The following is a 27250-nucleotide window of genomic DNA, read 5'->3' on the forward strand; positions in this document are numbered from 1 at the left end:
ACTATAATCCTCAGTATGCACCATACTCTTTTATTGCTTAGTTCCTGTCATATTATTATCTGGGAATATATGAGCATACTTTTCAAATAAATTACATTTTAGTTATGAAAGAATGACAGCTCCTGAATCTGAAATTTATGCATAAATTTGATAAAAAATTTTACTTTACCTTACAGCAAATTTCAATAATGTTCCTATAACTTCAAGTTAACATAACTATGAGGAAGCATGCATATTTCTCTAGATCTTCCTTACGAATGCCTTTCTCATTCATCTCTTCATAAAAGACTCACTCCACTGTATATCAACAATTAGGAAAAATTACTGAGAGACTCTGAATAGATTCACATATTGAGTGATACTGATCTAACAGTTGTTAAATTAAAGTAAATTAAGTATGCTTTTCTGAGTACTCAATTCTAAATAAATGGTTACTTTTACTTCAAAGTAACTCATGGTCTCATGTGTGTGTGTGTGTGTGTGTGTGTTCAGTAGTTAGTTGTTAGTCATATAGCCTTGATGCATTATTGTTGTGTAGATAGTTTTATATTTTACTAATAAGTGTACTCTCTCTTTCTCTCTCTCTAGATATAGATAGATATAGACATAGACATAGATATATAGATATATAGATATATAGATATATAGATATATAGATATATAGATATATAGATATATAGATATATAGATATATAGATATATAGATATATAGATATATAGATATATAGATATATAGATATATAGATATATAGATATATAGATATATAGATATATAGATATATAGATATATAGATATATAGATATATAGATATATAGATATATAGATATATAGATATATAGATATATAGATATATAGATATATAGATATATAGATATATAGATATATAGATATATAGATATATAGATATATAGATATATAGATATATAGATATATAGATATATAGATATATAGATATATAGATATATAGATATATAGATATATAGATATATAGATATATAGATATATAGATATATAGATATATAGATATATAGATATATAGTTATATAGATATATAGATACATAGATACATAGATACATAGATACATAGATACATAGATACATAGATACATAGATATAGATATGCCAGCACATGCATTGGTCAATGAGCCTTGTTGTGGAATAAGAAAATGATGCCTCTATTATTCTAACTCTGAAATTTGTGTAGGATTCTCAAAAAAAAAAAAGAATTTGTCTCTATTGAGATAGGAGAACAACTAATCTTTATTCAAATTTATTTTATTCCATATTTATTTACGTTTATCTTGCATGTATGTATGTGAATAACATGAACTTTTGGTACCCAAGATACTCAAAAGAGGGCTTCAGATATGCTAGTACTCGAGTTATGAATGGCTGTGTGTCATTATGTGGATATGGTCAGTTGAAACCTGGTCTACTGCAAGAGCAACAAATTCTCTTAAGTTTTGAAAAATCTCTTCATGCCCCTAGAAACATCCAATCTTACCTTCATACTAACTGTTTCATTCAATAATTTTGGTACTATGACTACAACTATTACCTAGTGGGAATGATTCAAGTTGAACCAGGAAAGCCTGTTAACACAAGCCAGTGTTCTGAGAGAGATATGATCCAGTCATATGTCTTCCAGAGACAGCTGTCTTGATTTTTCGCCATATTAAATAGGATAACTGTTGTTGTGGTCAGTGCCAAGGAGATCATCAATGAAGTGGGCAGACACTTGGAGATCTTAGATGCTAAGTGGATTAAGAGCCTGTGGATGTTTTTGTTTTCTAGTTTTAAGCTAACTGTAGCTCTAAGGCTGGTGATGTTGATAGAATAGATATGTTAGTGCTGCCCTCTGCTGTAAAAATGCCCAAAATGAAGACATTGAGTAATGTCTATTTTGGAGTTGAGAGGGAAAACTACATTTACAGTGATAAGTGGCGAATAGTAATGTGCTTAAGAAAAAAAAAAATCCCAAACCAAAAAACAATGCTTTTGAGGAGTGAATCTTTCCTTCCAGTTGTTATAGACATAATGAAAAATAATGTTCATTGGGCACAGTGTCAGCAGACACCCCCATGGTTCCTAGAGGTCCTCCACACGATCTTAGAATCACTGGTGATCGAAACACAACATCGGTTCCAATCCAATCACACTGGACCTGAGACAGCATTAGGAAAGCAGAAAACCGGCCTGACCAGGGGCACAAGTACCTTCCAGTCAGCACAAGCACCGGGCCACCTTGGGCACAGAGTTGGCGGACATTTCCATGGTCCCTAGAGGACTCTCCATGATCTTAGAATCACTGGTGAGCGGATCACAACAGCAGTTCGAATCCAATTGTGACAGGCCTGTGACATCAGGAACAAGGACACTGGAGCCCTTCCTGATCAGAGGCTAAGGTTCCTTTTTATCAGTTCTAGTTTACCTTGGTATCAAACAGAGCAGACAGCTCCATAGTCCTCAAAGGAGACACCATTTCCAGGCACTGTAACACTCCCAGGATCGTAGGACAACAGGATCCCAGGATAACAGGAGCTGGGTAACACCAGTATTTCAGGGTCTCAGAAGAGCTTTACTGCCAAGAACTCTGACACACCCAGAATCTCAGGTTCACAGGAACCCACAATCAAAGGATCACAGAGAAAGCTGGACTCTGAGGAGTCCTGAATCAACTGGGATTATAGGAAGGACAGGTTCCAATCAGATATATTGAGGGCAGCAAGCACTTGAGATAATCAGATTACAGGAGGCAAGCATAAGAACAGAAGCAACAGAAACCAAGGTTACTTGGCATCATCAGAACCAAACTCTCCCATCATAGCAAGTTCTGGATACACCATCACACCAGAAAAGCAAGATATGGATATAAAGACACTTCTCCTGATGATGATGGAGGACTTTAAGAAGGAAATACAGAAAAAACACAGGTAAACAGCTAGGAGCCTGTGGTGCAGTGGGCTACGTACAGAGAGCCTGGTTTCCAGTTGAGGCTAGATCTTGAACCCCGGGACCTGGGAGTGATAATTCACTTACATGGGATGGAAGGAGTTCTCTCATATCTCTTGGATCCTGGCTCCTGTCATAGTTACTGCCCCCACACCCCCCACGGGAGAGGGGTGGCTATCAGCCACTTAGGAAGAGCATCAAGCCCTCTCACATGCAAATAAGGTTACCCCAAACTCTCACCCCAAGCCAATGAGAGGGGCTTGCTGTCAAACTCTAAATCACTGCCAGAACTTATATAGAGAGAGCCATGCAGGGAATTAGAGGAATGCAAGAACTATTCCTTTGTCTGACCCTTTGGTTCCAAGAGCTCTAACACTTGGGAAGAGATCTTCAGAGCCTCACCCAAGTTTAACTGCATTCATCACAGGATTGTCAGCTCCCCCCACCCCAATTCAGGCTCAGAGTTACCTACCAAACAACCTAGAAGGCTTGGCAGAGGTTTCATCTCCCTGCTTTCACTCTCTCCCCTCTCTGGGACCTTCCAAACTGGCCTAGATAGAGGTCTCCTTAGAAAACTTGTGGTACCTAGGCCCACAGAAGTCTTTAAAGAGGAAACTCAAAGGCCCTTAGAGAGTTACAGGAAAACACTACCAAACAGGTGATGGAATTGAACACAAACATCCAGGATCTAAAAATGGAAGTAGAAAAAATAAAGAAAACCCAAAGGGAAACAACTCTGGAGATAGAAACCCTAGGAAAGAACTCTGGAACCATAGATGCGAGTATCAGCAACAGAATACAAAAGATGGAAGAGTCAATATCAGATGCAGAAGATTCCATGGAGAAAATTGACAGAACAATCAAAGAAAATGCCAAATGCAAAAAGATCCTAAATCAAAGCATCCAGAAAATCCAGGACACAATGAGAAGAAAAATATCTAAGGTTAATAGGAGTAGATGAGAATGAAGATTTTCAACTTAAAGGGCCAGCAAATATCTTCAACAAAATTATGGAAGAAAACTTCCCTAACCTAGAGAAAGAGATGCCCACAAACAAATATACAAAAAGCCTACAGAACTCCAAATAGACTGGACCAGAAAAGAAATTCCTCCTGGCACATAATAATCAGAACAACAAATGCACTAAACAAGGACAGAATATTAAAAGCAGTAAGAAGGACTCGAGCACCGGGTTGCCTTGCCAGCGGATTCGCCCGACACCCGGAAGGCCCAAAGAGGATTCCCCACGGGATCCTAAGACCTCTGGTGAGTGGAACACAACTTCTGCCAGGAGGCAGGTTCGAACACCAGGTATCTGGGTACCTTCCCTGCAAGAAGAGAGCTTGCCTGCAGAGAATACTCTGCCCACTGAAACTAAGGAGAGAGCTAGCCTCCCAGGTCTGCTTATAGAGGCTTACAGAGTCACCTGAGGAACAAGCTCTAACCAGAGACAATTATAACAACTAGCTTCAGAGATTACCAGATGGCAAAAGGCAAACATAAGAATCCTACTAACAGAAATCAAGACCACTCACCATCATCAGAACGCAGCACTCCCACCCCACCTAGTCCTCGGCACCCCAACACAACCGAAAATCTAGACCCAGATTTAAAAACATTTCTCATGTTGATGGTAGAGGACATCAAGAAGGACTTTCATAACTCACTTAAAGAAATACAGGAGAGCACTGCTAAAGAGTTACAGGCCCTTAAAGAAAAGCAGGAAAACACAACCAAACAGGTAGAAGTCCTTAAAGAAAAGCAGGAAAACACATCCAAACAGGTGATGGAAATGAACAAAACCATACTACAACTAAAAAGAGAAGTAGACACAATAAAGAAAACCCAAAGCGAGTCAACGCTGGAGATAGAAACCCTAGGAAAGAGATCTGGAACCATAGATGCAAGCATCAGCAACAGAATACAAGAAATGGAAGAGAGAATCTCAGGTGCAGAAGATTCCATAGAGAACATCGGCACAACAATCAAAGAAAATACAAAATGCAAAAGGATCCTAACTCAAAGCATCCAGGAAATCCAGGGCACAATGAGAAGACCAAACCTACGGATAATAGGAGTTGATGAGAATGAAGATTTTGACCATAAAGGGCCAGCAAATATCTTCAACAAAATAATAGAAGAAAACTTCCCAAATATAAAGAAAGAGATGCCCATGATCATACAAGAAGCCTACATAACTCCAAATAGACTGGACCAGAAAAGAAATTCCTCCCGACACATAATAATCAGAACAACAAATGCACTAAATAAAGCTATAATATTAAAAGCAGTAAGGGAAAAAGGTCAAGTAACATATAAAGGCAGGCCTATCAGAATTACTTTTCTGGTCTTTTCACCAGAGACTATGAAAGCCAGAAGGTCCTGGACAAATGTTATACAGACACTAAGAGAACACAAATGCCAGCCCAGGCTACTATACCCGGCCAAACTCTCAATTACCATAGATGGAGAAACCAAAGTATTCCACGACAAAACCAAATTCACACATTATCTTTCCATGAATCTAACCCTTCAAAGGATAATAACAGAAAAGAAGCAGTACAACGATAGAAATCACGCCCTAGAACAAGCCAGAAAGTAATCCCTCAAAAAACAAAAAGAAGACAGCCACAAGAACAGAATGCCAACTCTAACAACAAAAATAAAAGGAAGCAACAATTACTTTTCCTTAATATCTCTTAATATAAATGGACTCAATTCCCCAATAAAAAGACATAGAGTAACAGACTGGCTACACAAACAGGACCCAACATTCTGCTGCTTACAGGAAACCCATCTCAGGGAAAAAGACAGACACTACCTCAGAGTGAAAGGCTGGAAAACAATTTTCCAAGCAAATGGTCTGAAGAAACAAGCTGGAGTAGCCATTCTAATATCAGATAAAATCGACTTCCAACCCAAAGTTATCAAAAAAGACAAGGAGGGACACTTCATATACATCAAAGGTAAAATCATCCAAGAGGAACTCTCAATTCTGAATATCTATGCTCCAAATGCAAGGGCAGCCACATTCATTAAAGACACTTTAGTAAAGCTCAAAGCACACATTGCACCTCACACAATAATAGTGGGAGACTTCAACACAGCACTTTCATCAATGGGCAGATCGTGGAAAAAGAAACTAAACAGGGACATAGTGAAACTAACAGAAGTTATGAAACAAATGGACCTGACAGATATCTACAGATCATTGTATCCTAAAACAAAAGGATATACCTTCTTCTCAGGACCTCATGGTACCTTCTCCAAAATTGAACATATAATTGATCACAAAACAGGTCTCAACAGATATAAAAATATTGAAATTGTCCCATGTATCCTATCAGACCACCATGGCCTAAGGCTGATCTTCAATGACAACATAAATAATGGAAAGCCAACATTCACGGGGAAACTGAACAACACTCTTCTCAATGATACCTTGGTCAAGGAAGGAAAAAAGAAAGAAATTAAAGACTTTTTAGAGTTTAATGAAAATGAAGCCACAATGTACCCAAACCTATGGGACACAATGAAAGCATTTCTAAGAGGGAAACTCATAGCTCTGAGTGCCTCCAAAAAGAAACGGGAGAGAGCACATACTAGCAGCTTGACAACACATCTAAAAGCTCTAGAAAAAAAGGAAGCAAATTCACCCAAGAGGAGTAGATGGCAGGAAATAACCAAACTCAGGGGTGAAATCAACCAAGTGGAAACAAGAACTATTCAAAGAATTAACCAAATGAGGAGTTGGTTCTTTGAGAAAATCAACAAGATAGATAAACCCTTAGCTAGACTCACTAAAGGGCACAGGGACAAAATCTTAATTAACAAAATCAGAAATGAAAAGGGAGACATAACAACAGATCCTGAAGAAATCCAAAACACCATCAGATCCTTCTATGAAAGGCTATAATCAACAAAAGTGGAAAACCTGGACGAAATGGACAAATTTCTGGACAGATACCAGGTACCAAAGTTGAATCAGGATCAAGTTGACCATCTAAACAGTCCCATATCCCCTATAGAAATAGAAGCAATTAATAGTCTTCCAGCCAAAAAAAGCCCAGGATCAGACGGGTTTAGTGCAGAGTTCTACCAGACCTTCAAAGAAGATCTAATTCCAGTTCTGCACAAACTATTTCACAAAATAGAAGTAGAAGGTACTCTACCCAACTCATTTTATGAAGCCACAATTACTCTGATAACTAAACCACAGAAAGATCCAACAAAGATAGAGAACTTCAGACCAATTTCTCTTATGAATATCGATGCAAAAATACGCAATAAAATTCTCGCTAATCAAATCCAAGAACACATTAAAGCAATCATCCATCCTGACCAAATTGGTTTTATTCCAGGGATGCAGGGATGGTTTAATATACGAAAATCCATCAATGTAATCCATTATATAAACAAACTCAAAGACAAAAACCACATGATCATCTCGTTAGAAGCAGAAAAAGCATTTGTCAAGACCCAACACCCATTCATGATAAAAGTCTTGGAAAGATCAGGAATTCAAGGCCTATACCTAAACATGATAAAAAACAATCTACAGAAAACCAGTAGCCAACATCAAAGTAAATGGAGAGAAGCTGGAAGCAATCCCACTAAACTCAGGGACTAGACAAGGCTGCCCACTTTCTCCCTACCTTTTCAACATAGTACTTGAAGTATTAGCCAGAGCAATTCGACAACAAAAGGAGATCAAGGGGATACAAATAGGAAAAGAGGAAGTCAAAATATCACTTTTTGCAGATGATATGATAGTATATATAAGTGACCCTAAAAATTCCACCAGAGAACTCCTAAACCTGAAAAACAGCTTCGGTGAAGTAGCTGGATATAAAATTAACTCAAACAAGTCAATGGCCTTTCTCTACACAAAGATTAAACAGGCTGAGAAAGAAATTAGGAAAACAACACCCTTCTCAATAGTCACAAATATTATAAAATATCTTGGAGTGACTCTAACTGAGGAAGTGAAAGATCTGTATGATAAAAACTTCAAGTCTCTGAAGAAAGAAATTAAAGAAGATATCAGAAGATGGAAAGATCTCCCATGCTCATGGATTGGCAGGATCAACATTGTAAAAATGACTATCTTGCCAAAAGCAATCTACAGATTCAATGCAATCCCCATCAAAATTCCAACTCAATTCTTCAACGAATTAGAAGGAGCAATCTGCAAATTCATCTGGAATAACAAAAAACCTTAGATAGCAAAAACTCTTCTGAAGGATAAAACCTCTGATGGAATCACCATGCCTGACCTAATGCTTTACTACAGAGCAATTGTGATAAAAACTGCATGGTACTGGTATACTGACAGACAAGTAGACCAATGGAATAGAATTGAAGACCCAGAAATGAACCCACACACCTATGGTCACTTGATCTTCACAAGGGAGCTAAAACCATCCAGTGGAAGAAAGACAGCATTTTCAACAATTGGTGCTGGCACAACTGGTTGTTATCGTGTTGAAGAATGCGAATCGATCCATACTCATCTCCTTGTACTAAGGTCAAATCTAAGTGGATCAAGGAATTTCACATAAAACCAGAGACACTGAAACTTATAGAAAAGAAAGTGGGAAAAAGCCTTGAATATATGGGCACAGGGGGAAAATTCCTGAATAGAACAGCAATGGCTTGTGGTGTAAGATCGAGAATTGACAAATGGGACCTCATGAAACTCCAAAGCTTCTACAAGGCAAAAGACACTGTCAATAAGACAAAAAGACCACCAACAGATTGGGAAAGGATCTTTACCTATTCTAACTCAGTTAGGGGACTAATATCCAACATATATAAAGAACTCAAGAAGATGGACTTTAGAAAATCAAATAATCCCATTAAAAAATGGGGCTCAGAACTGAAAAAAGAATTATCACCTGAGGAATACCGAATGGCAGAGAAGCACATGAAAAAATGTTCAACATCCTTAATCATCAGGGAAATGCAAATCAAAACAACCCTGAGATTCCACCTCACACCAGTCAGAATGGCTAAGATAAAAAATTCAGGTGACAGCAGATGCTGGCGAGGATGTGGAGAAAAAGGAACACTCCACCATTTTTGGTGGGATTGCAGGCTTGTACAAGCACTCTGGAAATCAGTCTGGCGGTTCATCAGATAATTGGACATAGTACTACCGGAGGATCCCGCAATACCTCTCCTGAGCATATATCCAGAAGATGCCCCAACTGGTAAGAAGGACACATGCTCCACTATGTTCATAGCAGCCTTATTTATAATAGCCAGAAACTGGAAAGAACCCAGATGCCCCTCAACAGAGGAATGGATACAGAAAATGTGGTACATTTACACAATGGAGTACTACTCAGCTATTAAAAAGAATGAATTTATGAAATTCCTAGGCAAATGGATGGACCTGGAGGGCATCATCCTGAGTGAGGTAACACATTCACAAGGGAACTCACACAATATGTACTCAATGATATGTGGATATTAGCCCAAAACCTAGGATACCCAAGATATAAGATACAATTTGCTAAACACATGAAACTCAAGAAGAATGAAGACTGAAGTGTGGACACTATGCCCCTCCTTAGAAATGGGAACAAAACACCCATGGAAGGAGTTACAGAGACAAAGTTTGGAGCTGAGACGAAAGGATGGACCATGTAGAGGCTGCCATATCCAGGGATCCACCCCATAATCAGCTTCCAAACGCTGACACCATTGCATATACCAGCAAGATTTTATCGAAAGGACCCAGATAGAGCTGTCTCTTGTGAGACTATGCCGGGGCCTAGCAAACACAGAAGTGGATGCTCACAGTCAGCTAATGGATGGATCACAGGGCTTCCAATGGAGGAGCTAGAGAAAGTATCCAAAGAGCTAAAAAGATCTGCAACACTATAGGTGGATCAACATTATAAACTAACCAGTACCCCGGAGCTCTTGACTGTAGCTGCATATGTATCAAAAGATGGCCTAGTCGGCCATCACTGGAAAGAGAAGCCCATTGGACATGCAAACTGTATATGCCCCAGTACAGTGGAACGCCAGGGCCAAAAAAAAAAGGGGGGGGGAATGAGTGGGTAGGGAAGTGGGGGGAGGGTATGGGGGACTTTTGGGATAGCATTGGAAATGTAATTGAGGAAAATATGTAATAAAAATAAATAAATGTTTTAAAAAAGCAGTAAGGGGAAAAGTTCAAGTAACATAAAAAGGCAGGCCTATTAGAATTACTCCAGACTTCTCATCAGAGACTATGAAAGCCAGAAGATCCTGGATAGATGTTATACAGACACTAAGAGAAAACAAATGCCAACACAGGCTATTATACCCAGCAAACTCTCAATTACCATAGATGCAGAAACCAAAGTATTCCATGAGAAAACCAAATTCACACAATATCTTTCAACTAATCCAGCCCTTCAAAAGATAATAATGGGAAAACACTAAGACATGGATGGAAACTATGCCCTAGAAAAAGCAAGAAAGTATCTCTTAATATCAAAGGAATCAATTCCCCAGTAAAAAGACATAGACTAATAGACTGGCTACACAAACAGAAACCAACATTTTGCTGCTTACAGGAAACCCATTTCAGGGAAAAATACAGACACTACCTCAGAGTGAAAGGCTAGAAAACAAAATTCCAAGTAAATGGTTTGAAGAAACAAGCTGGAGTAGCCATTCTAATATCAAATAAAATTGACTTCCAACCCAAAGTTATCAAAAAAGACAAGGAGGGGCACTTCAAACTCATTAAAGATAAAATCCTCCAAGAGGAACTCTAAATTCTGAATATCTATACTCCAAATATAAGGGCAGCAACATTCATTAAGGAAACTTTAGTAATGCTCAAAGCAATATTGCACCTCACACAGTAATAGTGGGAGACTTCAAAACCCCACTATCACCAATGGACAGATCCTGGAAAAGGAAACTAAACAGAGACACAGTGAAACTAACAGAAGTTTTGAAACAAATGGATTTAACAGATACCTATAGAACATTTTATCTGAAAACAAAAGGATACACATACATCTCAGCACCTCACGGTGCCTTCTCCAAAATTGACCACATCATTGGTCACAAAACAGGCCTCAAATGATACAAAAATCTTAAAATTTTCCCATGCATCCAATGAGATCACCATGGACTAAGGCTGATCTTCAATAACAACATAAATAATACAAAGCCAACATTCAAGTGGAAACTGATCAACACTTTCCTCAATTATACCTTGGTCAAGGAAGAAATAAAGAAAGAAATTGAACACATTTTATAGTTTAATGAAAATGAAGCCACAACATACCCAAACTTATGGGACACAATGAAAGCATTCCTAAGAGGAAAACACATATTTCTGAGTGTCTCCAGGAAGAAACTTGAGAGAGCTTACACTAGCACCTTGACAGCACACCTAAAAGCTCTAGAACAAAAGGAAGCAAATTCACTAAAGAGGAGTAGAGTGCAAGAAATAATCAAACTCATGGAGGAAATCAACCAAGTGAAAACAAAAAGAACTATTCAAAGACTCAACCAAAGCAGGATCTGGTTTTTTTTTTTTTGTTTTTTTTTTGTTTTTTTTTTTTTTTTTTTTTTTTTGAGAAAACCAACAAGAAAGATAAACCATAAGCCAGACAAACTACAGGGCACTGAGACAGCATCCTAACTTGCAAAATCAGAAATGAAAAAGAAGACATAACAACAGATCCTGAGGAAATCCAAAACACCATCAGATACTTCTACAAAAGGCCATACTCAACAAAACTGGAAAACCTGGATGAAATGGACGAATGTCTAGACAGATACCAGGTACCAAAGTTAAATCAGGATCCTATTAATGATCTAAACAGTCCTATATATCTTTAAAAAATTAGAAGCACTCATTAATAGTCTCCCAATCAAAAAAGCCCAGGACAAGATCAGTTTTGTGCAGAGTTCTATCAGACCTTCAAAGAAGACCTAATTCTAATTCTTCTCAAACTATTCCACAAAATAGAAACAGAAGGTACTCTAGCCAATTCATTCTACAAATCCACAATTACTCTGAAACCTAAACCACATAAAAAACCAACAAAGATAGAGAATTTCATACCAATTTCCATTATGAATATCGATCAAAAGCACTCAATAAAATTCTCACAACCTGAATCCAACAAAACATCAAAATGATCATACATCATGATAAAGTAAGCTTCAACCCAGGGAAACAGGAATGCTTTATATGGAAATCTGTCAAAGTAATCCACTATATAAACAAACTCAAAGAAAAAAAGCATATGATCATGTCATTAGATGCTGAGAAAGAATTTGACAAAATCAAACACCCATTGATGATAAATGTCATGGAAATATCAGGAATTCAAGGCCCATACCTAAACATCATTAAAGAAATATACAGCAAACCAGTAGCCAACATCAAACTAAATGCAGAGAAACTTGAAGCATTCCCACTAAAATCAGGGACTAGACAAGGCTGCCCACTTTCTCCCTACCTATTCAACATTGTACTTGAAGTCCTAGCCAGAGTAATTCAAAACAAAAGGAGGTCAAGGGAATACAAATTGGAAAGGAAGAAGTCAAAACATTACTATTTGGTGATGATCTGATAGTTTATATAAGTGACCCTAAAAATTCCACCAGAGAACTCCGAAACCTGATAAACAGCTTCAGTAAAGTAGCTGGATATAACATTAACTCAAGCCCTTCCAGTCCAAGCCAGCACTGGGGTAGCTTGGGCGCAGAGTCTGCGGACACCTGCAAGGTACCCACAGGAACCTCCACGGGATCTTCAGACCTCTGGTGAGTGGAACACAGCTTCTGCTCCAATCCAATCGTGCGGGACCTGAGACTGCATTAATTTGGGAAGCAGAAAACCCGGCCTCATCAGGGGCACAAGTCCCTTCAGGTCCACACCAGCACCGGGGTAGCTTGGGTGCAGAGTCTGCGGACACCCGCAAGGTACCCACAGGACACTCCACAGGATTTTAAGACCTCTGTGAGTGGATCACAACTTCTGCCAGGAGGCACGTTCGAACACCAGATATCTGGGCACCTTCCCTGCAAGAGGAGAGCTTGCCTGCAGAGAGTACAGAACACTGAAAATCAGGAGAGAGCTAGTCTCCCATGTTTGCTGATAGAGGCTAACAAAATCACCCGAGGAACAAGCTCTAATCAGAGACAATTACAACAACTAATTGCAGAGATTACCAGATGGCGAAAGGCAAAGGTAAAAATCTTAGTAACAGAAAGCAAGACCATTCACCATCATCAGAACCCAGCACTCCCACCACACCCAGTCCTGGGCATACCAACGCACCCAAAAAGACAGTCCGTGATTTAAAAGCATATCTCATGATGATGGTAGAGGACATTAAGAAGGACTTTAATAACTCACTTAAAGAAATACAGGAGAACACTGCTAAACAGGTAGAAGACCTTAAAGAGGAAGCACAAAAATCCCTTTAAAAATTGCTGGAAAACATGACTAAACAGGTGATGGAATTGAGTAAAACCATCCAAGACATAAAAAGGGAAGTAGACACAATAAAGAAAACCCAAAGTGAGGCAACGCTGGAGATAGAAAACCTAGGAAAGAAATCTGGAACCATAGATGCAAGCATCAGCAACAAAATACAAGAGATGGAAGAGAGAATCTCAGGTGCACACGATTCCATAGAGAACATCAGCACAGCAATCAAAGAAAATGGAAAATGCAAAAAGATCCTAACTCAAAACATCCAGGAAATCAAGGACACAATGAGAAGAACAAACCTACAGATATTGGAGTAGATGAGAATGAAGATTTTCAACTTAAAGGGCCAGCAAATGTCTTCAACAAAATTATAGAGGAAAACTTCGCAGACCTAAAGAAAGAGATGCCCATGAACATACAAGAAGACTACAGAACTCCATATCAACTGGACCAGAAAAGAAATTCCTTCCGACACATAATAATCAGAACAACAAATGAACTAAATAAAAATAGAATATTAAAAGAAGTAAGGGAAAAAGGTCAAGTAACATATAAAGGCAGGGCAATCAGAATTACACCAGACTTTTCACCAGAGACTATGGAAGCAAGAAGATACTGGACAGATGTTATACAGACACTAAGAGAACACAAATGCCAGCCCAGGCTACTGTACCCAGCCAAACACTCAATTACCACATATGGAGAAACCAAAGTATTCCACAACAAAACCAAATTCACACATTATCTTTCCATGAATCCAGTCCTTCAAAGGATAATAACAGAAAAAAACCAATACAAGGATGGAAACCGTGCCCTAGAAAAAGCAAGAAAGCAATCCCACAACAAACCAAAAAGATGACAGCCGCAAGAACAGAATGCCAACTCTAAAAACAAAAATAATAGGAAGCAACAATTACTTTTCCTAAATATCTCTTAATATCAATGGACTCAATTCCCCAATAAAAAGACATAGAGTAACAGACTGGCTACACAAACAGGACCCAACATTCTGCTGCTTACAGGAAACCCATCTCAGGGAAAAATACAGACACTACCTCAGAGTGAAAGGCTGGAAAACAATTTTCCAAGCAAATGGTCTGAAGAAACAAGCTAATTCTAGTATCAAATAAAATCGACTTCCAGCCCAAAGTTATCAAAAAAGACAAGGAGGGACACTTCATACTCTTCAAAGGTAAAATCCTCCAAGAGGAACTCTCAATTCTGAATATCTATGCTCCAAATGCAAGCGCAGCCACAATCATTAAAGAAACTTTAGTAAAGCTTAAAGCACATATTGCACCTTACACAATAATAGTGGGAGACTTCAACACACCACTTTCATCAATGGACAGATCGTGGAAACAGAAACTAAACAGGGACAGAGTGAAAATCAGAGAAGTCATGAAACAAATGTACTTAACAGATCTACAGAACATTTTATCATAAAACAAAAGGATATACCTTCTTCTCAGGACCTCATGGTACCTTCTCCAAAATTGACCATATAATTGGTCACAAAACAGGCCTCAACAGATACAAAAATATTGAAATTGTCCCGTGCATCCTATCAGACCACCATGGACTAAGGCTGATCTTCAATAACAACATAAATAATACAAAGCTAACATTAAAGTCGAAAATGAACAAGAGTCTACTCAATGATACCTTGGTTAAGGAAGGAATAAAGAAAGAAATTAAAGACTTTTTAGAGTTTAATGAAAATGAAGCCACAACATACCCAAACCTATGGGACACAATGAAAGCATTTCTAAGAGAGAAACTCCTAGCTCTGAGTGCCTCCAAAATGAAACTAGAGAGAGGACACACTAGCAGCTTGACAACACACCTAAAAGCTCTAGAAAAAAGGAAGAAATTTCACCCAAGAGGAGTAGACTGCAGGAAATAATCAAACTCCGGGGCAAAATCAACCAAGTGGAAACAAGAAGAACTATTCAAAGAATCAACCAAATGAGGAGCTGGTTCTTTGAAAAAATCAATAAGATAGATAAACCCTTAGCCAGACACACTAGAGGACACAGGGACAACATCCTAATTAACAAAATCAGAAATGAAAAGAGAGACATAACAACAGATCCTGAAGAAATCCAAAACACCATCAGATACTTTAGGCTATACTCAACAAAACTGGAAAACCTGGAACAAATGGACAAATTTCTAGACAGATACCAGATAACAAAGTTAAATCAGGACCCTATTAATGATCTAAACAGTCCCATATCCCCTAAAGAAATAGAAGCAGTCATTAATAGTCTCCCAGCCAAAAAAAGCCCAGGACCAGATGGGTTTAGTGCAGAGTTCTATCAGACCTTCAAAGAAGATCTAATTCCAGTTATACACAAACTATTCCACAAAATAGAACTAGAAGGTACTCTACCCAACTCATTCTATGAAGCCACAATTACTCTTATACCTAAAGCACAGAAAGATCCAACAAAGATAGAAAACTACAGACCAGCTTCCCATATGAATATTGATGCAAACATACTCAATAAAATTCTTGCTAACTGAATCCAAGAACACATTAAAACAATCATCCATTTTTTCCTGGTTTTATTCCAGGGATGCAGGGATGGTTTAATATACTGAAATCCATCAACGTAATCCACTATATAAGCAAACTCAAAGACAAAAACCACATGATTATCTCCTTGGATGTTGATAAAACATTTGACAAAATCCAACACCCATTCATGATAAAAGTCTTGAAAAGATCAGGAATTCAAGGCCCATACCTAAACATGATAAAAGCAATCTACAGCAAACCAGTAGCCAACATCAAAGTAAATGGTGAGAAGCTGGAAGCAATCCCAATAAAATCAGGGACTAGTCAAGGCTGCCCACTTTCTCCCTACCTAATCAACATAGTACTTGAAGTCCTAGTCAGAGAAATTCGAAAACAAAAGGAGATCAAGTGGATACAAATTGGAAAAGAAGAAGTCAAGATATATCTCTTTGCAGATGATTTGATAGTATATATAAGTGACCCTAAAAATTCAACCAGAGAACTCCTAATCCTGAAAAATAGCTTCAGTGAAGTAGCTGGATATAAAATTAACTCAAACAAGTCAATGGAGTTTCGCTACACAAAGAATAAACAGGCTGAGAAAGAAATTAGGGAAAACACTGCCTTCTCAATAGTCACAAATAATATAAAATACCTTGGCGTGACTCTAAATAAGGAAGTGAAAGATCTGTATAAGAAATTCAAGTCTCTGAAGTAAGAAATTAAAGAATATCTCAGAAAATGAAATTCTCTCCCATGCTCATGGATTGGCAGGATCAAAATTGTAAAAATGGCTATCTTGCCAAAAGCAATCTACAGATTCAATGCAATCCCCATCACAATTCCAACTCAATTCTTCAACGAATTAGAAAGAGCAATCTGCAAATTCATCTGGAATAACAAAAAACCTAAGATAACAAAAACTCTTCTCAAGAATAAAAGAACCTCTGGTGGAATCACCATGCCTGACCTAAAGCTTTACTACAGCGCAATTTTGAAAAAAACTGTATGGTACTGGTATAGTGACAGACAAGTAGACCAATGGAATAGAATTGAACATGCAGAAATGAACCCACACACCTATGGTCACTTGATCTTGGACAAGGGAGCTAAAACCATCCAGTGGAAAAAAGACAGCATTTTCAACAAATGGTGCTGGCCCAACTGGAGGTTATCATGTAGAAGAATGCAAATTGATCCATTCCTATCTCCTTGTACTAAGGGCAAATCTAAGTGAACCAAGGAGCTCCACATAAAACCAGAGACACTAAAACTTATAGAGGAGAAAGTGGGAAAAAGCCTCGAAGATATGGACACAGGGGAAAAATTCCTGAATAGAACAGCAATGGCTTGTGTTGTAAGATCCAGAATTGACAAATGGGACCTCATGAAACTGCAAAGCTTCTGTAAAACAAAAGACACCATCAATAAGACATAAAGGCCACCAACGGATTGGAAAAGAATCCTTACCTATTCTAACTCAGATAGGGGACTAATATCCAATATATATAAAGAACTCAAGAAAGTGGACTCCAGAAAATCATATAACCCCATTAAAAAATGGGGCTCAGAGCTAAACAAAGAATTCTCACCTGAGGAATACTGAATTGCTGAGAAACACCTGAAAAAATGTTCAGCATCCTTAATCATCAGGGAAATGCAAATCAAAACAACCCTGAGATTCCATCTCACAATAGTCAGAATGGCTTAGATCAAAAATTCAGGTGACAGCAGATGCTGGCAAGGATGTGGAAAAAGAGGAACACTCCTCCATTGTTGGTGGGATTGCAAGCTTGTACATCCACTCTGGAAATCAGTCTGGTGGTTCTTCAGAAAATTGGACACAGTACTACTAGAGCATCCTACAATACCTCTCCTGGGCATATATCCGGAAGATGTTCCAACTAGTAAGAAAGACACATGCTCCACTATATTCATAGCACCCTTATTTATAATAGCCAGAAGCTGGAAAGAACCCAGATGTCCCTCAACAGAGGAATGGATACAGAAAATGTGGTACATTTACACAATGGAGTACTACTCAGCTATTAAAAAGAATGAATTTATGAAATTCCTAGGCAAATGGTTGGACCTAGAGGGCATTATCCTGAGTGAGGTAACACAATCACAAAAGAACTCAAATGATATGTACTCACTGATAAGTGAACATTAGCCCAGAAACTTAGAATACCCAAGATATATGTTACAATTTGCAAAACACATGAAACTCAAGAAGAACGAAAACCAAAGTGTGGACACTTTGCCCCTTCTTAGAGTTGGGAACAAAACACCCATGGAAGGAGTTACTGAGACAAAGTTTGGAGCTGAGACAAAAGGATGGACAATCTAGACACTGCCATAACCAGTGATCCATCCCATAATTAGCCTCCAAACGCTGACACCATTGCATACACTAGCAAGATTTTGCTGAAAGGACCCTGTTATAGCTGTCTCTTGTGAGACTACGCCAGGGCTTAGCAAACACATAACTGGATGCTCACAGTCAGCTATTGGATGGATCACAGGGCCCCCAGTGGAGTAGCTAGAGAAAGTACCCAAGGAGCTAAAGGAATCTACATCCCTATAGGTGGAAAAACATTATGAACTAAACAGTACCCCGGGGCTCTTGACTCTAGCTGCATATGTATCAAAAGATGGTCTAGTTGGCCATCACTGGAAAGAGAGGCCCATTGTACTTGCAAGCTTTATATACCCCAGTACAGGGGAATGACAGTGCCAACAAGTTGGAGTGGGTTGTTAGGGGAGTGGTGGGGGGGGAATTTATGGGGGACTTTTGGGATAGCATTGGAAATGTAAATGAGGAAAATACCTAATATAAAAAATTAACTCAAACAAATCAATGGCATTTCTCTACACAAAGGATAAACAGGCTGACAAAGAAATTAGGGAAACAACAGCCTTCACAATAATCACAAACCATATAAAATACTTCTAAGGAAGTAAAAGGTCTTCATGACAAGAACGTCAAGTCTCTGAAGAAAGAAATCAAAGAAGATCTCAGAAGATTGAAAGATCTCCCATGCTCATGGATTGGCAGGATCAATATAGTAAAAATGGCTATCTTGCCGAAAGCAATTTACAGATGCAATGCAATATCCATCAAAATTCCAACTCAATTCTTCAATGAATTAGAAAGGGCAATTTGCAAATTCATCTTGAATAACAAAAAAATCTAGAAAAGCAAAAACTCTTCTCAATGATTAAAGATTCTCTGTTGAAATCACCATGCCTGACCTAAAGCTGTACTACAGAGCAGTTGTGATAAAAAACTGTTTGGTACTGATATAGCAACAGACAGGTAGACCAATTGAACAGAATTGAAGATCCAGAAATGAACCCACACACCAATGGTCGCTTGATCTTTGACAAGGGAGCTAAAACCATCCAATGGATCTCTTTTATTACTTTATTTGTAACTTCTTTCATCTCTTTGATCTTGAGTTAGATTAAAGTATTAGGTTGAATTCTTTTAAATAGTTTTTTTTATTTTTGAAATTATTATATAACTGCAGAATTTTTGTCACTTTTTTCCCTCCAGTCAAACAAATCCACATACACTATTTGCTCTTTTTCATATTCACAGATTCCTGAGATAGAGACCATTATAAATAAAACCACAACTTGTCAAAATGCAGAGGTTAGGATATCATGTGGGAACTGGTCCCACATGATCCAACTATAACACAATTTCTACACCTGCAGCTCAAGCATTATTGCAAAGTGGGTAGAAACATGTGAAAAGCCAGAAAAACTGGAGATTTGCTCTAAGATTATCTCCTAGAAATGTCAGAGAAGTTCCATCTGTGAGGTTTAATGGCAGCTGTCTAAACAAGACTTGAACAAGGATGCATACAAATACTGATGTGGGAATTCTTGAGGAATTCAACCCTAGATAAAGAAGTAGGTATAACTGTGGACATTTTGAGAGTAGGAGAAATGGTTTTATATGTAGTAGACCCACTGAGAGAGTTTTCTAATATCAAGTGGTCAGCAAAACAGGACTGTATTCTAGACACTGTTTTCGACTTCTCTTTACCTCAAAGGATGCTAGGAATGGTGAAAGTGGTTTTCTGATTTTTCTTCTGATAGAAGGTGCCCAGGGGTCCTAGAGCTTCTCATCTTGTTATGTATTTACTTATATAATCAACCTGCTTTCCAGGTAAAATTATCTGTATATGGAGACCTTCAATATCTGCAAGACCTTGATTATATTATCTGCAAGATCTTGGCAGTCAAATTCCTGGTATAGATAGCAAATTCTTGTCCAGGACTTATTCTATACAGAGCAGTTAGTAGTATGGTGGTTGCTGGAGGAGCAGAACTGTTAGTGCTAGAGCATAAAGCAACTTGTTGGATTACCATGCCTCAGAAGATATCCGCACATCCATGCACATGTTGACAGAACTAACTAGAGTAAGTGTGTTATAAAAAGAGAAGTGGAAATTTGGGAAAGTGGTTGTGTTACAATGATGTAAAAAGAATGAAAGGGAAGAAGTGTGGATAGATATGATAATATTTTGTAGTATGTATGATACTCAAAAATAAAAAAAATTAAAATGAGCTTTCATTCTATTCCAGGGGTTCACTAAGTTATCAGTCTCCCCCTCTTTCCTCTTCATTCCTGATACCACTGAAAAAATACCAGCATAGCCACTCTTGATATTTAATAAATCCTTTTACATCTCAATATATTTCTTTATTTTCTTTCTGTGTTTCCTAGATTTTTCTGACTTTATCTGTAGCGGAAGCTCCTCTTTCTCCCTCCTCTTTCTCCTTTCCCCTTTTAGTATACTTTTCAATCATTCTGTGTGTTTTGTCTTTTATTTTCTAATATTATTTTTCCACTTTTTCTCTTTGAACTGGTATTTATCACTCATTTATGATCAACTATTTCCCTCTTCCTAATTACTTAATAGCTATACAGTAACAGGGCCGATTCAGCTGTAGGGTTACTTATGCTCCCAGAGTGAGCAGATATGCTAATTATGTTCAAACTTAAGAACATAAGGAAGATTTTTGAGAATTAATCTCACCAATAAACCCATGAATATCCACTGGAAATGAAAATTGAAAAATGGAAACTCCCTCTTGGTCATTGTATGTGTTTTGCACAAATGCTTTTTTGATCAAAATAAATGATTTTTTTCACTAAACAGAATGACTGAACCTTATTTTCAATTTGGGTAACTGACACGGGTAGAATACAAACCACAATTTCAAATGGCTCCCTTGAAGAGACATCAAATTTGCAGGGACCTGGTTCCAATCATTGTCTTTGTACTTTCACTAAGATCAAAGTCAATTGCTCTGCTACTGCACTACTACTTGTTTCCCCACAGGAGAGAAATTAATTAAATAGTTTTATACAAAAAGTTAGATTAAAAATAACTTCTAAGAACTATACTTGTTCATGAATTAATGGCAATGGTTAGTTGACAATAACTAGTATTCCTGGAAAATCTGTGATTCTCTTTAGACGATGTTATAAGGAGAACACATGAGAATTTACTTGAAGGCTGGGGAGATGGCTCAGCCACTAAAGGCTTGGATAACAACCAAAAATATAAGAGAATTTACTTACGAGGTAGCAATATTTAGTAAGAAAACAAACAAGTAGCAAAACTTTTTTCCTGATATGAAACAGGGTCACAATTGGACACACAAACTTTATATGCCCCAGTACAGGGGAATGCCAGGGCCAAAAAAATGGGAATGGGTGGGTAGGGAAGTGGGGGGTGGGGGAGAGTATGGGGGACTTTTGGGATAGCATTGGAAATGTAATTGAGGAAAATACGTAATAAAGAATATTAAAAAAAAAAAAAAGAAACAGGGTCACAGACTTAGTAGACTCCTAGAAATTAGCACAACTGACTGTATGGGAGAAATGACACTTAGGTTTTAAACATCCTGAAGTGAGAAAGCTACATCAAACTCCTTAGAGTTCAGGAAACTATGGCTAAGAGGTGACAGAACAATATGAGAGGGAGGAAAGATGAAAGACAGAAGAAAAACAAGGCCTTCCTCATCAACACGAGCAAAGTTCATATGAGCTCACAGAGAATGAAGGAACATTTACAGGTCCTTCACAGGTCTCTGCCACATCCTCTGCACATATATTATGGCTTCAATTTTTGTGTATTTATGGGATTCCTGAGTGTGAAAACAAGTGGATCTCTGACTCTTATGTTTTCTCTTGGGAAATTTTTTCTTCTATTCCTTTTTCTTACCAATTTAAATGAGATAGTTTTTCTTTAATTATATTGTATTTCATTTCATTATGATATAAATACATGAATGAAGTTTTTATTTCCCACTGAGTGCTCATATCAAGCCAGATGATCTGTCTCTACTAATGTGCATATTATACAATATTATATTATTATTATTATTATTATTATTGTTATTACAGGGGGTGAAGATATGGCACAGCAGGTAAGAACACTTGTTCTTTTTGGGTTCTTGCATTGGAACTAGATTGGATCCCCTTCCCTTCACCACATGGTACCTTGTTACCAACTGTAGGTCTAATTCAGGAGGATCTTTCTCCTTCTACTGTCCTCCATAAGTACCAGGCATACATGTGATACACATACATGTAGGCAGAATACCCATACACATAAGATGAAAAATTATTTTTTTCAAAACATTTTAATTATAATTTTTGTGTGAATATGTGTTTCTGCACACAAAATTTTGTGTGTAGGCCAGAGGACCATTGAACTGTCTTCCTAACTTTAGTTTTTCTTTCAAATAATTATCTATATCAAAATGTTTCTTGTGACTTCTGTTCTTTGTTCCATGTGCATGCACAAGTGCTCACACACACATACACAAACACACACACACACACACACACACACACACACACACACACACACACACACACAACCCTTTTATCTTCTCTAACTCTTAAGGTACAGGGAGCAGGGAGCACCACTACTGTAACACTGGGATAATAAAACAAGGCGCAGGAACTCATCCTGAGATAGCTCTTCTTTGATGACAGCTGAGGTCTTGTTTCTGAATGAACACTAGAGGATTCCCTCTACTACTTATCATTTCTTTCTGATCACCTCCTTCTCAAATCTCCAAAGACCGTCTATAGCTATATTGTATAATCAAATTTCCTTTTTAAAAAAAAAACAACCAATTAGTGTTTAGGATACCTACAATGATATTTGTTTTACTATATGAATCCCAACTGAAGTTTTCACCAAGATGCCTCAGGTATAATGAACCCTAGTTCATAGTTCATGAAGCTTAGACACTCAGTAATGTCTGTGTTGCTGAATAATTAAAAAACAAACAAAGAACAAACAAATAAGCAACCAAAAAGAACAGAACAACCTAAGAAAAAATCAAAACTATTGTGGTATAGAGCAGCCTCCTGGGCTCCTTTGGGTAAAACTTTCCAGTGTCCTTTAATGCCTGACTCCATCTGAGAACATTCTGTCTGTAGTTTGAGTAACCAGTAAAAACAACTGTAAAATCATATTTCCACATTTCTGCAACTTTGTGCAATTTATCTGTCTGTCTGCTTGCCTGTCTGCTTGCCTGTCTGCTTGCCTGTCTGTCTATCTATCTATCTATCTATCTATCTATCTATCTATCTATCTATCTATCTATCTATCTATCTATCTACCTATCTATCTATTATTTACATCCCCAAACTCCCCCCTCTTCAGGTCCACCCCTCACAGAATCCTTCCTTTACCACCTGCTTCTCCTCTGAGAGGGTGGGGTCCTTTGGATATCACCCGACTATGTTGCAACCAGTCTCTGCAGAATTGGGCATGTCCTCTCCTTCTGGAGCCAGACAAGTTAGTCTTGCTGGGGAACGAACACAAGAGTCAGACTATATCTTTAGGGAATAGTCTCCACTCCAGATGTTGGTGCATGGATACTGAGCTGTATGTCTGTGTAATTTATATTATAACTTGAATCCCAAGGCTGCTAGTGGTGAGAATGACATATAATAGATCCACTGCCTCTGAAAGAGAACAGAAAATACATACAAAAGCATCACCATCAGAATTCAAGAGAATGGAAGAGAGAATCTCAGAGGTAGAAAACACAATATAACAAATTGATACATCAGTCATAGGAAATGCCAAATTGATACCATTTCTAGGAGAAAAGATCCAGAAAATTTGGGACACTATGAAATGACAAAACCTAAGAATAATGTGAAGAGGGAAAAAGAAGATTCCAAGCTCAAAGGTACAGAAAATATCTTATACATAATCATAAAAGGATATTTCCATAATTTAAGAAAGAGATGGCTATAAATATACAACAAGCTTACAGAATATCATTTAAAATAATGACAAATAATAAAAGTTCTTTAGTATAACTCTAACAAAGCAAGGGGAAAACCTGTATGACAAGACTTCAGGTATCTGCAAAAAGAAATTAAAGAAGACATCCAAAAAATAGAAATATCTCCCATGTTCATAGTTCAGTAGGATTTACATAGTGAAAATGGCCATCTTACCAAAAACAATCTACAGATTCAATGCAATCACCATCCAAAATTCAATCTAATTTTTTTACAGTCCTTGAAAGAGCAATTCTTAACTACATATGGAAAAATAAACAAACAAACAAACATGATAGCTAAAATAATCCTAAACAATAAAAGAACTTTTGAAAGTAACACTATCTCTGACCTCAAGCTCTGCTATACAACAATAGTAATAAAAACTGCATGATTTTGGTTTTTCTTTGGAGGTCCTACCCTCTTCAGGTCTTTCAGTTTTTCCTGCAACTCTTCCATAAGAGTTCCCTACCTCAGTCTAATGTTTGGCTGTGGGTATCTACTTATGTTTCAATCAGCTTTGGGTATAACCTCTCAGAGGACACTTATGCTAGGCGCTACCTGCAAGCATAACAGAGTATCATTAATAGTGTCAGGTATTGGCACTTGCCCATGAGATGTTGGGCTGGTTATTGGTAGGCCATTCCCTTAGTCTCTGCTCTATACTTTTTTTGAATTGTTTTTAAACAGGAACAATTTTGGGATGAGAGATTTGAAAGTGGATTAGTATCCTTCCCCCCCCCCATCCATACTGGGGTTCCTGCCTGTCTACAGGAGGCATCCTCTTCTGTGCATTACTAGTATTTCAATTGTTAATTCTGTACCAGCAGAAACATAATTGCTAGGAGAATTTTGATATTTCATATCTATGGCCTATCACTACCTTTATATGTGTAACAAATATCAAAGTCTTAGGTAATCAAAGAGATGTATCAAATGTTGTGATGTTGCTGACTGATTATAATAAAGATCTGATGGCCAATAGCTGGGGTAGGAAGCAGGTGTCAGGACTTTGAGCAGAAGCAGGAAAATTGAAAGCACACTTGGAAGGAAAGAGACATGGACTGAGTAGAGAGGTATTGAATTAATCACATGGTGGGTCATAGGCTGGACAGTTGGGTTAAGTTTGAATGTTAGCTGCCAGTATGTTCCAGTGAAACCCTTTAAAGCTTATATAGCAGCTTCTCTGTCTTATTTATACTTGTGGTAGGTCTGAGAAAGTCCCGTTATAATGCTGTGTTTCGGAAGGTGCTTGCAACCACTGATTACAAACTGTCCCTCATGGCATTTATTCTCAATTCATGACAATTCTACTCTGAAGTCACCATTGTAACACGTTGAACATCCTATGGAATTCTGTTTTTCTTTTCAACAGAAGCCTAAAGAGGATCTCAGAGCCTTGCAACTGCTCTTAAAGACCTTGTGCATGGATGCCTTTCTGAACTTCTCATTAAAATTTTGTGGGCCACATTTGCACATACCTAGCACTTGTGTTTCTTAGATGCCTCAGATTACTGACCCTCTTTCCCTCTTGACATAGCCATTGTCGTGAGAACTGCAGAAACTCTTTAACTAATAACTATTTGTTAAATTTAACTATGGGATTTCATATGTTCTTTACTTTATTCTACCAACACAAAATCTGTTCCAGCTCCTAATGGAACCATTCACGATGGCAGGGTCTACTTGGGATTGTCTTAATACTGGAAGATGGATAGAACCAGTAAATAACATCCTGAATGAGGTAATCCAGACCCAAAGGGACATGCATGGTATATATTCACTGATAAGTGGATATTAGCCAAAAAATACAGAGTACCCATGATACAAATCACACCAAACCAAGACTCTATTTCTGATACCAAGATGCTCTTCCTGACAGGAGCCTGGTATAGCTATATTCTGAGAGACTCTGCAAGAGCCTGACTTAAACAGGTGCAAATGCTCACACCCAACCATCAGACTGAGAATGGGGATCCCAAAGGACAAGTTAGGAGAAAGACTGAAGGAGCTGAAAGAGTTTGCAGCCCCATAGGAAGAAAAACAGTATCAACCAATCAGACCCCTTACAGTTTCCAGGGAATAAACTACCAACCAAGGAGTACAAATGGAGGGACCCATGGATCCAGCTGCTTATGTAGCAGAGGATGGCCTTTTCGGGCATCAGTGGAAGCAGAGGCCCTTGATCCTATAGAGACTCAAATGTTCCAAAGTAGAGAAATGCTAGAGTGATGACGCAGAAGTAGGTGGGTTGGTAGGGGAGCTCCCTGATAGAAGCAGGGTGGAGGCGTATGGGATAGGGGGTTTGTTGAGGGGAAACCAGGAAGAGGGCTAACATTTAAAATGTAAATAAATAAAACAACCCATAAAAACATTAATAACTTGCAGACCCTAAAAATTTTAACAAGACCCAATTGCAGATGCTTCAATCTCAATTAGAAGGGAGAACAAAATTACAAGACGCAGAGGATAGGAGGAAACTGGGTTGGAGGGGAGAAATGAGGCAGAGTCAGGAATGGATGGAGACAATAAAGAAGCCCAGAGGGTCATGGGAATGACGGAAAATATGTACCTGCTAGAGTTGGAGGTTGGTGGAACCTCCAGAAAGTTCCAGAGACCTATGATATGAGATGCTTCCAGGACTCAACATGAATAACCCTATTCAAAATCTGCAACAATGAGAAGATCAAACCTGAAGAGACCACTTCCAGAAGCTATACACAGCCCCTAGTAGATGGATGGGGCCACTCACCCATCTTCACAGTTTTTGATCCAGAATTGTTCCTGGCTAAAGGAAATACTGGAACAAAAATGGATCCCAGCCTGAAGGAAAGGCCATCCAGTGACTGGCCCAGCTTGTTATCCATCTCATGTTCAGGCACCAAACACTGACACTATTACTGATGCCATGTTGTGCTTGCAGACAGCATGCCTGTCCTCTGAGTTGCTCTATCAGCAACTGACTGAGACAGA

The 27250-nt window shown here is 38.1% G+C and overlaps 1 gene; it reads left to right on the plus strand.

Moving 5' to 3' along the window:
- Positions 1-27250, plus strand: part of Igk (immunoglobulin kappa chain complex) — a 3171119-nt gene that overhangs the window by 1214214 nt on the left and 1929655 nt on the right.

This window comes from Mus musculus, chromosome 6 (genome assembly GCF_000001635.26).
Source record: "Mus musculus strain C57BL/6J chromosome 6, GRCm38.p6 C57BL/6J".
NCBI classification, from domain to species: Eukaryota; Metazoa; Chordata; class Mammalia; order Rodentia; family Muridae; genus Mus; species Mus musculus.